Source organism: Aotus nancymaae, unplaced genomic scaffold (genome assembly GCF_030222135.1).
Source record: "Aotus nancymaae isolate 86718 unplaced genomic scaffold, 86718_ANA_hifiasm-v0.15.2.pri h1tg000059l, whole genome shotgun sequence".
Taxonomy (NCBI): domain Eukaryota; kingdom Metazoa; phylum Chordata; class Mammalia; order Primates; family Aotidae; genus Aotus; species Aotus nancymaae.
In genome coordinates this window covers 47664939-47677500 of record NW_026988473.1, presented here as the reverse complement: position 1 = coordinate 47677500, position 12562 = coordinate 47664939, and the positions used below count along the sequence as shown (strand labels likewise).

The following is a 12562-nucleotide window of genomic DNA, read 5'->3' as shown; positions in this document are numbered from 1 at the left end:
GGTCCAGTTTCTGCTTTCTGCACATGGCTAGCCAGTTTTCCCAACACCATTTATTAAACAGGGAATCCTTTCCCCATTGCTTGTTTTTGTCAGATTTGTCAAATATCAGATGGTTGTAGATGTGTGGTGTTGCCTCCGAGGCATCTGTTCTGTTCCATTGGTCTATATCTCTGTTTTGGTACCAGTACCATGCTGTTTTGGTACCAGTACCATGCTGTTTTGGTACCAGTACCATGCTGTTTTGATCACTGTAGCTAGTAGTATAGTTTAAAGTCAGGTAGCATGATGCCTCCAGCTTTGTTCTTTTTTGCTTAGGATTGTCTTGGATATGCAGGCTCTCTTTTGGTTCCATATAAAGTTTAAGGTGGTTTTTTCCAGTTCTGTGAAGAGGGTCATAGGTAGCTTGATGGGGATAGCATTGAATCTATAAATTATTTTGGGCAGTATGGCCATTTTCACAATATTGACTCTTCCTAACCATGAGCATGGAATGTTTTTCCATCTGTTTCTGTCCTCTCGTATTTCGTTGAGCAGTGGTTTGTAGTTCTCCTTGAAGAGGTCCTTCACATCCTTTGTTAGTTGTATTCCTAGGTATTTTATTCTCTTTGTAGCAGTTGTGAATGGCAGTTTGTTCTTCATTTGGCTCTCTTTAAGTCTGTTATTGGTGTATAGGAATGCTTGTGATTTCTGCACATTGATTTTGTATCCTGAGACTTTGCTGAAGTTGCTTATCAGTTTCAGGAGATTTTGGGCTGAGACAATGGCATCTTCTAAATATATAATCATGTCATCTGCAAATAGAGACAACTTGACTTCCTCCTTTCCTAATTGAATACCCTTTATTTCATTTCCTTGCCTGATTGCTCTGGCTAGAACTTCCAATACTATATTGAATAGGAGTGGTGAGAGAGGGCATCCTTATCTAGTGCCAGATTTCAAAGGGAATGCTTCCAGTTTTTGCCCATTCAGTATGATATTGGCTGTTGGTTTGTCATAAATAGCTTTTATTATTTTGAGATATGTTCTGTCAATACCTAGTTTATTGAGAGTTTTTAGCATAAAGGGCTGTTGAATTTTGTCAAAGGCCTTCTCTGCACTTATTGAGATAATCGTATAGTTTTTGTCTTTGGTTCTGTTTATGTGGTGAATTACATTTATAGACTTGCGTATGTTGAACCAAGCATCCCTAGGATGAAGCCTACTTGATCATGATGGATAAGCTTTTTGATGTGCTGTTGCAATCGGTTTGCCAGTATTTTATTGAAGATTTTTGCATCTATGTTCATCATGGATATTGGCCTGAAGTTTTCTTTTCTTGTTGAGTCTCTGCCTGGTTTTGGTATCAGGATGATGTTGGTCTCATAAAATGATTTGGGAAGGATTCCTTCTTTTTGTATTGTTTGGAATAGTTTCAGAAGGAGTGATACCAGCTGCTCTTTGTATGTCTGGAAGAATTCGGCTGTGAACCCATCTGGACCTGGGCATTTTTTGGTTGGTAGGCTATTAATTGCTGCCTCAACTTCAGCCCTTGTTATTGGTCTATTCAGGGTTTTGACTTCTTCTGGGTTTAGGCTTGGGAGGGTGCAAGTGTCCAGGAATTTATCAATTTCTTCCAGGTTTACTGGTTTATGTGCATAGAGTTGTTTGTAGTAATCTCTGATGGTGGTTTGTATTTCTGTGGAATCAGTGGTGTATCCCCTTGATCGCTTTTTATTGCGTCTATTTGATTCTTCTCTCTTTTCTTTTTTTTAAAAATCTGGCTAGTGGTCTATTTTGTTGATCTTTTCAAAAAACCAGCTCCTGGATTTATTGATTTTTTTTTTTGAAGGGTTTTTTGTGTCTCTGTCTCCTTCAGTTCTGCTCTGATCTTAGTTATTTCTTGTCTTCTGATAGCTTTTGAGTCCTTTTGATCTTGCTTCTCTAGCTCTTTCAATTTTGATGATAAGGTGTCGATTTTATATCTTTCCTTGCTTCTCATGTGGGCATTTATTGCTATAAATTTCCCTCTAGACACTGCTTTAAATGTGTCCCAGAGATGCTGGTACATTGTGTCTTCATTCTCGTTGGTTTCTAAGAACATCTTTATTTCTGCCTTCATTTCATTGTTTATCCAGTCAACATTCAAGAACCAGTTGTACAGTTGCCATGAAGTTGTGCGGTTCTGAGTTAGTTTCTTAATCCTGAGTTCTAATTTGATTGCACTGTGGTATGAGAGACTGTTTGTTATGATTTCCATTCTTTTGCATTTGCTGAGGAGTGATTTACTTCTAATTATGTGGTCAGTTTTAGAGTAGGTGCGATGTGGTGCTGAGAAGAATGTATATTCTGTGTATTGGGGGTGGAGAGTTCTGTAGATGTCTATTGGGTTTGCTTGATCCAGATCTGAGTTCAAGTCCTACATATGCTTGTTAATTTTCTGTCTCGTTGATCTGTCTAATATTGACAGTGGAGTATTAATGTCTCCCACTATTATTGTGTGGGAATCTAAGTCTCTTTGTAGGTCGTTAAGAACTTGCTTTATATATCTGGGTGCTCCTGTATTGGGTGCATATATATTTAGGATCGTTAGCTCTTCTTGATGCATTGATCCTTTTACCATTATGTAATGCCCTTCTTTGTCTCTTTTGATCTTTGTTGGTTTAAAGTATATTTTATCAGAGACTAGGATTGCAACTTCTGCTTTTTTTTTTTTTTTCTCTCCATTTGCTTAGTAAATCTTCCTCCATCCCTTTATTTTGAGACCATGTGTGTCTTTGCATGTGAGATGCATTTCCTGGACACACACAAAAAGTCAGATGGGTTTTGACTTTTTATCCAATTTGCCAGTCTGTGTCTTTTGACTGGGACATTTAGCCCATTTACATTTAAGGTTAACATTGTTATGTGTGAATTTGATTCTGCCATTTTGATGCTAGCTGGTTGTTTTGCCCCTTAGTTAACACAGTTTCTTCATTGTGTTGATGCTCTTTACCATTTGGTACATTTTTGGAGTGGCTGGTACTGGTTGTTTCTTTCTATGTTTAGTGCTTCTTTCAGGAGCTCTTGTAAGGCAGGCCTGGAGGTGATGAAATATCTGAGCAATTGCTTGTTCATAAAGGATTTTATTTCTCTTTTGCTTATGAAGCTTAGTTTAGCTGGATATGAAATTCTAGGTTGAAAGTTCTTTTTTTTTTTTAGGAATTAGACTTTATTTTGTATAAAATGATGAATTAACAAAGATTTTATATAAAGAAAGTGGCATGTTAAACAGAATTTTTATTTAAAAAATAGTTTTCACAGAATAAGCTTGGACAGAGTAAATTGATTTCTCTGAGCCTCAATTTTAACATATTTAAAATAGGGATAATAATAGTTATAGGCTAGGCTCTAGCCTTAGTGCCTGGACTTCACATGTAGTAACTATTTTAAACCCCCAATAAAGTAGGAACTATTATTATCATTATCATCATCCTCATTTTATAGATAAGGAAGCTGGTACTCAGAAAGGTTAAGGAACTTGCCCCAGGTCACATAGCAATCAAGTAGCAGAATTTATATTTGAACCCAGATATCTGACTCCAGGACTTGTGCTCTCAATTACTATGTTATTTTATTATTTATCATTAAGTGGTACCTACCTCAAAGAGTTATTGTAACAATTTAGGCAAAAAATAATAATAATAATACAAAGTCCTTAGAACCATGTCTGACATATAGTGAGAGCTTAATAATGTGTTTACTATTGTTACTGCTTGCCATTCTTGTTATTGGCTGTAAAATAGGACTATTCATTAAGATACCTATTTATATAAGTTGTACATTTATTCAAGTATGTATATGAACAATAATTTTTATTTAATATATATATATATTTTTTATTGCATTGCATGTTCTTCACATGTACCCCAAAACCTAAAATGCAATAAAAAAGAAAGTTCTTTTCTTTAAGGATGTTGAATATTGGCCCCCACTCTCTTCTGGCTTGTCGGATTTCTGCCAAGAGATCCGCTGTGAGTCTGATGGGCTTCCCTTTGTGGGTAACCCGACCTTTCTCTCTGGCTGCCCTTAGCATTTTTTCCTTCATTTCAACCCTGGTGAATCTGACAATTATGTGCCTTGGGGTTGCTCTTCTTCCAGAAAATTTTTGTCATGTTCTATTTCCTGGACTTGAATATTGGTCTGCCTTGCTAGGTTGGGGAAGTTCTCCTGGATAATATCCTGAAGAGTGTTTTCCAACTTGGATTCATTCTCTCCGTCACATTCAGGTACACCTACCAAACGTAAATTAGGTCTTTTCACATAATGCCTTATTTCTTTCAGGCTTTGTTCATTTCTTTTCACTCTTTTTTCTCTAATCTTGCCTTCTTGTTTTATTTCATTGAGTTGATCTTCAACCTCTGATACCTTTCTTCTGCTTGGTCAATTCAGCTGTTGAAACTTGTGTATGCTTCACGAAGTTTTCATGTTGTGTTTTTCAGCTCCATCAAGTCATTTTTATTCTTCTCTAAGCTGTTTATTCTTGTTAGCATTTCGTCAAACCTTTTTTCAAGGTTCTTAGTTTCTTTGCACTGGGTTAGAACATGTTCTTTTAGCTCAGAGAAGTTTGCTATTACCCACCTTCTGAAGCCTGTTTCTGTCAATTCATCAGACTCATTCTCCATCCAGCTTTGTTCCCTTGCTGGTGAGGAGTTGTGATCCCTTGGAGGAGGAGAGGTATTCTGGTTTTGGGTGTTTTCATCCTTTTTGTGCTGGTTTCTTCACATCTTTGTGGATTTATCTACCTGTAGTCTTTTTAGTTAGTGACTTTCAGATGAGCCCTCTGAGTGGATATCCTTTTTGTTGACATTGAAGTTATTTCTTTCTGTTTTTTAGTTGTCCTTCTAACAGGCCCCTCTGCTGTAGGACTGCTAGAGGTCCACTCCAGACCCTGCTTGCCTGGGGATCACCTGTGGTGGCTGCAGAACAGTAAGGGTTGCTGCCAGTTTCTTCTGCTGTTATCTTCGTCCTAGAAGGATACCTGCCAGATGTCAGCCTGAGCTCTCCTTTATGAGGTGTCTCTTTGGATATATGAGGGTCAGGGAGCTGCTTGAAGAGACAGTCTGTCCCTTATAGGAGCTCAAGTGCTGTGCTGGGAGCTCCGTTGTTCCATTCAGAGTTGCTAGGCAGGTATGTTTAAGTCTGCTCATAACTGCCTTTTTTCCCAGGTGCTCTGTCCTGGGAAAATGGGGCTTTATTTATAAGTTCCTGATGTGCTGCTGCCTTTGTTTTCAGAGATGCCCTGTGCAACAAGGAGGTAGCCTAGTCACAGTCTGCCCAGCTGTTGTATGAACTTTCTTGCAATTTTGTTTAGAGAGGTATGGTTAAAACTGCCTCAGTAATGAGGTCTGCCTCAGTAATGGTGGACTGCCTTGGTAATGGTGGACTGCCTCAGTAATGGCAGATTGCTTCAGTAATGGCAGACTGCCTTGGTAATGGCAGTAATGGCATACTCCCTTCCCCCTACAGAGCTGGACCATCCCGGGTCCAGCTGCACTTGCTGCAAAACTCTCAATCCAGAGCGTTTCAGATTGTTGGTCTTTGTGGGGTGGGACCCACCAAGCCAGATCACCTGGCTCCCTGTTTCAGCCCCTTTTTTTCAGTTGAATGGGTGACTGTGTCTCCCAGGCATTCCAGGCACCAGTTGAAATGGCTGCCCAGATTTATGTGAGTTTTTGTGCAGAGACCCACTGCGCCAGCTGAAACAGCTGTGCTGGAAACTCGTGGTGCTTTTCAGCCCAGGAATCTTCTGGTCTGTGGGCAGTAAAAACTTGTTTGGAAATGAGGTGATCACTCACCCTCTGCATTGTTCTCACTGGGAACTGCACTCCAGAGCTGTTCCTATTTGGCCATCTTGGTTCCAAGAGCCTATTTATTTTATTAACAGATATATTAGTTTTTGTTGCTATTGTCATCAAGATCTTTTCCAGTTTATCTTTCTACTGTTGTTTGTACTTATGAAAGTTATTGATTTTTGTATAGTAATTTTGTACCCATCCATTTTATTGCATTCTCTTTGTTATAAAAGTTTTTTCAGTGGATTCCTCTGAGTTTCCCCTTGTGTATACAATCATAAAACACCTGCAAATTATAACTTTACTTTTAGCTTTTAAATTGTATACCTCTAATTTATCTTGTCTCCCTGGTTTATTTTGTTTTCAGAATCTCCAGAACAATATTAAGTAAAAGTAGTGATAATGATTTCCCTAATATATTCCTACTGTTAATGAGAATGCTGCTGGTATTTTTCTCATATAAGCATGATAAGTGGCTTCTGGGTTGACTGAGATATATTTTATCATTTTGAGGATATAGCCATCTAGTTCTATTTTACTGAGCATATTTTTAATCACAGATAGATGCCGAATTTTGTCAAATGTCTTTTCAGCATTTTTTGAGATGTCTGATTTTTTCTCCTTAATTTGATTAATATTATGAATTACATAGTAAATTTACAGATATTTAACCATCCTTGCATTACTGAGATAAATCTCATTTGGTTCTGATGTATTATTACTTTGTTTTATTACTTTACATGATGTCTTTTTTTTATTATGTTTGATAACATTTTATATTAAATTCATAGGTAATATTGGCCTACAGTTCACTGATATCACATTTATATGATTTCTGTATGTGCTAATTATAATCAGTTAGGGTAAATGTATTTTCCTGGTTTACTTAGCATGAAGAACTACATCCATTTATATTCATCAGAAAATAGTATGACTTCCTTGCGTTGGAACAGAATGGGAAAGTACGGAATGGAATTAGGTTAGAGTTAGCCAGCTCTGAAAGTAGCCCCTGCACCTATCTCTTAGAAGAGTTTTGTGTTTGTCTCAAGTGCTCTTAGGTCAGTATCCTAAGAATGTAAAGATTTTACCTAATGTATCAGATTAGACTCATCAGTCTTTTTTTTTTATTTCCCTGCTCAGTCCACCAAACACACACTCACATATGCACTGACACTGTTGCCTCCACATTTAATTTGTAGGTACACATGTCCGTGCAACGGAGAGAGGAAACAGTATCATGCTCATTCAACTTGAAGTACCTAAAATTTATGATCATTTGAACAACAGCCAGGCTGAAATTATTTAATTTGTTTGTATTTTTACAAGACAACTTTCTGATTAAATTAATGGTATACATAAACTTACTGGCGTATTTGAATGACTTGGAGGCGTAAACTAGTTTCAGGTACTTATCAGTGCTTATTTTATAAAAACAATTTTAGTACTAGTTATTCTGTGTATAATTTAAAAACATGCCTTGAGAACCTTCTTTAATTTTTTGCATAAACATTTCTATCGCAGTATTACATATGTACAGTAATATCCACATATGTTAAGCCTACAGCTGATTAATTTTTGCAAAGTGCACATTTGTGTAATCACCCCTGAGATCAAGCTATAGAATGTTACCAGTACCCAGAAGACTCCCTCATGCTTTCTCCCCACTCTATGCTCTGCCCAACAAAGGTACTTATCATCTGCCTCTTATTATCTTAGATTACTCTTGCAGTTTTTGTGTTGTTTTGTTTTACTGTATAAAAATTGAATCGTTCAGTATTATGATAGGCAGAATTCTAAAAGGATCCCATGTTTCCTGCCTCCAAGTGTGCTTACTATGTAGAATCTAGTCCTCTGGGCCAGGTACAGTGGCTCACACCTATAATCCCAGCACTTTGGAAGGCCAAGGTGTATCTATCACCTGAGGTCAGGAGTTCAAGACCAGCTTGGCCAGCATGGTGAAACCCCATCTCTACTAAAAATACAAAAATTAGCTGGACATGGTGGCAGGCACCTGTAATCCCAGCTACTTGGGGGGCAAAGGCAGGAGAATCAATTGAACCCAGGAGGCAGAGGTTGCAGTGAGCTGACAAGATTGTAACATTACACTTCAGCCTGGGCAACAAGAGCAAAACTCCATCTCAAAAAAAAAAAAAAAAGAATCTAGTCCCCTGGAATATGGTGGGAACATAAATGTGATGGATTTCATTTCATCCCATGATTAAGTTAGGGGATTGTGCAAATATAATTAAGCCCCAAAACAATTAACTTTGAGTTAGAGAAATTGTCCTGGGTAGGCCTAACTCAATCAGGTGAGCCCTTAACAAGTACTTCCTGAAGTCAGAGACTGGATTCAAAGCTTGAGAGAGACATGGTCCTCCTGGCCTTGAAGTAGTAAATTTGCCATGGTATGAGAGGGCCTAGGAACAGGCCACCTCTAGGAGCTGAGATTGATCTCCAGCTGATAAGCAGCAAGAAAGCAGCCCCTGTGCCCTCCAATCACTAGAAACTGAATTCTGCCATCAAACTGAATGTGCTTGGAAGAGGATCCTGAGTTACAGATGAGACCTGCAGCCCAGCTGACACTTTAATTGCGGCCTTGTAAGACCCTGAGCAAAGGGCCCCATTGAGCCATGCCTGGTCTTCCAACCTACAGAACTGTCAGATAATAAAAGAGTGTTGTTGTAAACCTGCTAAACTTGTGGTAATTGGTTCCACAACAATAGAAAAACCCATACAAATATGTACTCTTTTGTGCCTGGCTTCTTTCATTAAACATTCTGTATTAGTCCCTTTTCACACTGCTGATGAAGACATAACCGAGACTGGGAAGAAAAAGAAGTTTAATTGGGCTTACAATTCCACATGGCTGGAAAGTCCTCAGAATCATGGTAGGAGGTGAAAGGCACTTCTTACATGATGGTGGCAAGAGAAAATGAGGAAGATGCAAAAGGAGAAACCCCTGATAAAGCCATCACATCTCATCAGACTTACTCACTATCATGAGAATAGCACAGGAAAGACTGGCTCCCATGATTCAATTACCTAGCCCTGGGTCCCTCCAACAACACACAGCGATTCTGGGAGATACAGTTCAAGTTGAGATTTGGGTGGGAACACAGCCAAACCATATCACATTTTGTGGGGGTGAGGGCTTTATCCATGTTGTTATGTGTAGAAGTGGTTCGTCCTTTTCCATTGCTCCATTTTATTCCATTGTATGAATATATCACAATTTTATTTGTGCCTTCTGTTGTTGGGCATTGAGATTGTTTTCAGTTGTTTTGATTGTGAATAATGCTGCTTTGAGCACTCTTATACGTACATATTTTGGGTGCACATATGTACTTGTGTCTGTTGAGTATTGCCAAAGATAATAAAGCTGGACAGTAGTTAAAATAATAAGGGCAGATTTTAATCAGTAACATGCACTATAATAAGGAAGAGGTTCCAGTGTGAACTGAGCTCAACTTCCATTTCTACAGAAGCAACTGAGTGTTTTATAGGGAGAAGGAGGGCAGAGGGAGGTGGTCAGGCTGGGGTCAGTAGAGTCAGGGAAGTGAAAAGTCACAAAGGGCTGGTCAGTGTCCTACAGATTAGGCCAGCTGCCTTTGTTAGCAGGCAGTTAAGAAAGTCAAAATCCTCTCTTTCCACAGAGACTGGGAGACAGTGGCCCTATCTTTCCTGATGATTACATTTCAAAGGAATGGCTTTCAGGTCCTTGAGAAAGACACTCCTGAGTTGTAGGAGATACACGTATGTCTCAAATGGACAGAGGAAGGATTCACAGTTGTAAGCTCTTTTTAATAAATATTCTGAGAATGAGTGGCAGTGGTGCCTGTCATCAGGTGTTCGCTAAAACAAACAGTCCATTCTTTTGGCAACCTTGAGTTTTCTTAGGCAGGTACTTTAAGGGAGGCTATGGCCATCTTAGTGATTGGGTCTTGAGCTTTCAGAAACTATGTTAGTGTTTGTTTAAGCCTTTTAATGTAGAGAGAAAAGGAATGGACAAAAACACTTATTTCCAGAATCTGTTCTTTTCACAGGCCAAGGTGAGGCCTTGTTGAAAAGAGGATTCAGAGGAGCCTAGCTAGGGTTTGGCTAAGAAGAGAACATTAGCATATACCTGAGAGTGGAATTGCTAGGTCATAGGCTAGGTATGTATGATAGGTTTAGTAGATACTATCAAACAGTTTTCCAAAGTGGTTGTACCAATGTATGCACTCTCAGTAGGGAATGAGAACTCCCCTTGCTCCACATCTTTGTCAACACTTGATAGTCTCAGCTTTGTTTTGTTTAGTCGATGTTGCTATTTTTATGGGTGTACAGTGGTATCTCATTATGATTTTAATTTTCATTTACCTGATAATGATGTTGCATAACTTTTCACATGCTTATTTAGATATTCTTCTGTATGAAGTCTCTGTTGAAGTCTTTTGCCCACACTTTTATTGTGTTGTCTTCTCCTACTCTTTGGCTCACTTTCTCACTCTCTAATGGTGTCTTTGGATAAACAGAAGTACTTTTTTTTTTTAAAGGGACAATATCTCTAATAAAAGCCTGGGAATGCAGTGGCACAATCATAATGCACAGAAACCTCAAACTTTTGGCCTCAAGCAGTTCTCCTACTTCAGCCTCCTAAGTAGCAGGGATTACAGGCAGATGCCACTGCACCTGGCCAGAAGTGTTTATTTTAATAAAGCCAAATTTACCAATACTTTCTGCATTAGTTCTCACACTGCTATGAAGAAATACCTGAGACTGGATAATTTATAAAGGAAAGAGATTTAATCAACTCACAGTTCCACATTGCTGGGGAGGCCTCAGGAAATTTGCAGTCATGGTGGAAAGCACTTCTTCACGGGGCAGCAAGACAGGAGAAATGCCAGACGCTTATAAAACCATCAGGTTTTGTGAGAGTCACTCAATATCACAAAAACAGCATGAGGGAAACCGCCCCCATGATCCAGTTACCTCTACCTGGTCCCACTCTTGACACATGGGGATTATGGGGATTACAATTCAAGGTGAGATGTGGGTGGGGACATGGAGCCAAACAATGTCACTTTCCGTTATTGCTGCTGATGTTTGCATCCTGTTTATGAAATCTTTCCCTACTCTAAGGTCACGTAGATGTTCTATCTTACCTTCTAGAACTGTGCTGTCTAAATATAGTCGCCACTATTTCATACTTGAGATGTAGCTAGTATGAATGAGGAACTGAATTTTTAATTTTTAAAATTTTAATGAATTTGAATTTAAAAACTGAAGCAGTGTAAAATGTTTTTCTATTAAACACAACTTTATTTGATAGGGTTACATTTCACTTTAACCATTAAAAATGTATCATCTGAACCTCTGTTCAGATATACTATAAGTGTAAAATAAGACTCAGTATGAATGAAATAATGCAAAACATCTCACTAATAATTCTTGGCTCAGTGCGGTGGCTCATGCCAAACGATGTTACATAACATTTCAAATGCTTATTTAGATAGTCTTCTGTAAGAAGTCTCTATTGAAGTCTTTTGCCCATACTTTTATTGTGGTTTTAGCTCTTTTGTCTTTTATTTGTAATCTGTATAGATTCTGGATATAAGTAAGTCCTTTGTCAGATATATGTACTTTGAGAGGCTGAGGAAGAGGACTGCTTGAGTCCAGAAGTTCAAGACGAGTTTGGGCAACATAGGGAGACCCTGTCTCTATAAAAACTAAAAAAAAAAAAAGCCAGGCATGTTAACCATGCTCATAGTCCCACCTACTTGGGAGGTGTGAGGATCACTTAAGACCAGGAGGTCAAGGCTGCAGTGAGCCACGATTGCGCCACTGCACTCCAGCCTGGGCAAGCGAGCAGTACCAGTCATAAATCAACAAACAAATAAATAAGTAAAACATGTTGAAATGATAAGATTTTTGATTTTTGAAATTGGGGGTAAATAAAATATATTAAAATTAATTTTATTTTTTAAACATTTTAAATGCAGCTATTAGAATTCTAAATTATATGCATGGCTTGTATTATATTTCGATTGGATAACAGTGTTACAGAAGCTTTATTATTTTTCCTTTCAAAGTCATATCTATGATGAAACTAGGATAGATTTTTTGGGTATTCTGTGAGGTAAGGTGAAGGTTTACTTTCTTCCATGTTGTTATACAATCAATTAAGCAGCATTTATTAAAAAGGCCAGGCACAGTGGCCGACCCCTGTAATCCCAGCACTTTGGGAGGCCGAGGTGGGCAGATCACCTGAGGCCGGGAGTTCGAGACCAGCCTGACCAATATGGAGAAACCCAATCTCTACTAAAAATAGAAAAAAAAAAATTAGCCAGGCATGGTGGTGCGTGCCTGTAATCCCAGCTACTCGGGAGGCTGAGGCAGGTGAATTGCTTGAACCTGGGAGGCGGAGGTTGCAGTGAGCTGAGATCACACCATTGCACTCCAGCCTGGGCAATAAGAGTGAAACTCTGTCTTTAAAAAAAGGCCATTCTTCTCCTCCCACTGTATTGCAGTGACAGTTTTGTTATAAGTTAAGCAGTCTGTTTTAGGACCTTCTATTTTGTTTCACTGGTTGGTTTGTCTGTCCTTGTTCCTGAATCACACTGTTTTCATTATATGGTTTTATAATAAATTGTCATAGTCTAGAGTAGATCCTTCACTTTGTTCTTCTTCAAGATTGTCTTAGCATTCTTGGCCTTTTGCATTGCCATGTGACTTATGGAATGAATTCATCAATTTCTACAACATTTTCTGGG

At 38.6% G+C, this 12562-nt stretch overlaps 1 protein-coding gene across 1 annotated transcript in view; it reads left to right on the top strand.

Annotated features, from left to right (window-relative positions):
• The window catches only part of MICAL2 (microtubule associated monooxygenase, calponin and LIM domain containing 2), a 250253-nt gene that overhangs the window by 189815 nt on the left and 47876 nt on the right, over positions 1–12562 (top strand). The window lies entirely within an intron of this gene.